At 41.9% G+C, this 2,592-nt stretch overlaps 2 non-coding genes across 2 annotated transcripts; both read right to left on the bottom strand.

Moving 5' to 3' along the window:
- Nucleotides 1-1,284: 1,284 nt before the first annotated feature.
- On the bottom strand, nt 1,285-1,357 carry trnav-aac. Its single transcript has one exon. It is a non-coding gene; the product is annotated as a tRNA-Val (tRNA).
- Nucleotides 1,358-2,238: 881 nt separating this feature from the next.
- trnav-aac lies at nt 2,239-2,311 on the bottom strand. Its single transcript has one exon. It is a non-coding gene; the product is annotated as a tRNA-Val (tRNA).
- Between the last annotated feature and the right edge of the window lie 281 nt (nt 2,312-2,592).

A 2,592-nucleotide genomic window follows, 5' to 3' on the forward strand; every position in this document is an offset into this window, starting at 1 on the left:
CAATAACTTTAAACAAACACATTAAAACATAAAAATACAGCATATTATGAATAGATTTTATGTATAATATCCTTCTTAAAGTGAAAAAGCTTTTATCAGGTGGCCATTTCTTTACAGAAAATACTGGAGCTTGTGCTGTGCTCTTTCAGGAAAAATTGGACAGCTTCACAGCAGATTGACAAGGCAGACTTCCTTGAGTTCCTGCTTTAACCTACTCAAAGTTAAAAGCCTTTGTAGCGTGAAAAACCATTTATCAGGTGGCCATTTCTTTACAGAAACTACTGGAGCTTGTGTTGTGCTCTGTCAGGGAAAATTGGACACCTTTAAAGCAAATTGACAAGCTGCGTGAAATCCAGACACCTGTCAAGGCAGACTTCCTTGAGTTCCTGCTCTAACCTACTTCGAGATAAAAGCCTTCATAGAGTGAAAAACCTTTTATCTGGGGGCCTATTCTTTACAGAAAATACTGGAGCTTGTGCTGTGCTCTGTCAGGGAAAATTGGACACCTTCACAGCAAATTGACAAGCTGCGTGAAATCCAGACATGTGTCAAGGCAGACTTCCTTGAGTTCCTGCTCTAACCTACTTGGAGATAAAAGCCTTCTTAGAGTGAAAAACCTTTTCAATCAATCAATCAATCATTTTTATTTATATAGCGCTTTTAACAACACAGGTTGCATCAAAGCACTGTACAGTATAATGACAGGGATATATAGAAACCTTTCTTATTAAATGCAGAGACGGTCTCTGTAGTCAATTCAACGATAGTCACTAGAAGTTAAGTTTTTTATTTGGGGGCCATTTCTTTACAGAAAATACTGGAGCTTGTGCTGTGCTCTGTCAGGGAAAATTGGAAAGCTTCACAGCAGATTTACAAGGCAGACTTCCTTGAGTTCCTGCTCTAACCTACTTGGAGATAAAAGCCTTCTTAGAGTGAAAAACCTTTTATTTGGGGGCCATTTCTTTACAGAAAATACTGGAGCTTGTGCTGTGCTCTGTCAGGGAAAGTTGGACAGCCTCACAGCAGATTGACAATTCAGACTTCCTTGAGTTCCTGCTCTAACCTATGTGGAGATAAAAGCCTTCTTAGCGTGAAAAACATTTTATCTGGGGGCCATATCTCTACAGATAGCAAAAAAGAGTGTGCCTGTTTCCACCCGGGGACCTTTCGCGTGTAAGGCGAACGTGATAACCACTACACTACGGAAACTTGCTCTTTTTTCTCTACCATGATTTACCTGGAACGTCGCAAAGACTTTATGAATTCTCGCAAAACAAGAAGAAATATTTCTGCTCGGTTTTGAACCGAGGGCCTTTCGCGGGTTAGGCGATCGTGATGACCACTACACTACAGAAATCCACACGTGTTGCACAGAAGACCTCCTTAAGTTCACAGCAGGAGCTGCAGAACTGCTTTTTGAGAATCCACAGTGGTCATTTCTTTTGTGCTTTGTTGAAAATTACTTGGATACTAGCACAGACTCTGCTGGCCTGGCAGTTACCACAGCCTAGAGTGACTCAATATTTTTCTTCACACCTGTGTAAAGAAATGCCTTCACAGATTAGAGCGGCAGAAAAACCTTTTACCTTTGCTCTGTCAAGGAAAATTGGACAGCTTCACAGCAGATTGACAAGCTGCGTGAAATCCACACACGTGTCAAGGCAGACTTCCTTGAGTTCCTGCTTTAACCTACTCAGAGTTAAAAGCCTTGTAGCGTGAAAAACCTTTTATCAGGTGGCCATTTCTATACAGAAAATACTGGAGCTTGTGCTGTGCTCTGTCAGGGAAAATTGGACAGCTTCACAGCAGATTGACAAGGCAGACTTCTTTTGAGTTCCTGCTTTAACCTACTCAGAGTTAAAAGCCTTTGTAGCGTGAAAAACCTATTATCAGGTGGCCATTTCTTTACAGAAACTACTGGAGCTTGTGCTGTGCTCTGTCAGGGAAAATTGGACAGCTTCACAGCAGATTGACAAGGCAGACTTCCTTGAGTTCCTTCTTTAACCTACTATGAGATAAAAGCCTTCTCAGAGTGAAAAACCTTTTATCTGTGGGCCATTTCTTTACAGATAGCAATAAAGACTGTGCTGTTTCCTGCTCTTTCAGGAACGGGGACCTTTCACGTGTGAGGCGAACGTGATAAACCACTACACTCACGGAAACTTGCCCTTCTTTCTCTACCATGATTTACCTGGAACGTCGCAAAGACATTAAGAATTCTCGCAAAACAAGAAGCAATGTTTCTGCTCGGTTTTGAACCGAGGACCTTTCGCGTGTTAGGCGAACGTGATGACCACTACACTACAGAAACTCCTGGAGCTCTACTTGTGCTCTGTCAGGGAAAATTACACACCATTAGAGCAGATTGACAAGTTGCGTGAAATCCACACGCGTTTCACAGAAGACTCCTTAAGTTCACAACAGCAGGAGCTGCAGAACTGCTTTTGAGAATCCTCAGTGGTCATTTCTTTTGTGCTTTGTTGAAAATTACTTGGATACTAGCACAGACTCTGCTGGCCTGGCAGTTACCACAGCCTAGAGTGACTCAATATTTTTCTTCACACCTGTGTAAAGAAATGCCTTCACAGATTA

Source organism: Puntigrus tetrazona, unplaced genomic scaffold (genome assembly GCF_018831695.1).
Source record: "Puntigrus tetrazona isolate hp1 unplaced genomic scaffold, ASM1883169v1 S000000499, whole genome shotgun sequence".
NCBI classification, from domain to species: domain Eukaryota; kingdom Metazoa; phylum Chordata; class Actinopteri; order Cypriniformes; family Cyprinidae; genus Puntigrus; species Puntigrus tetrazona.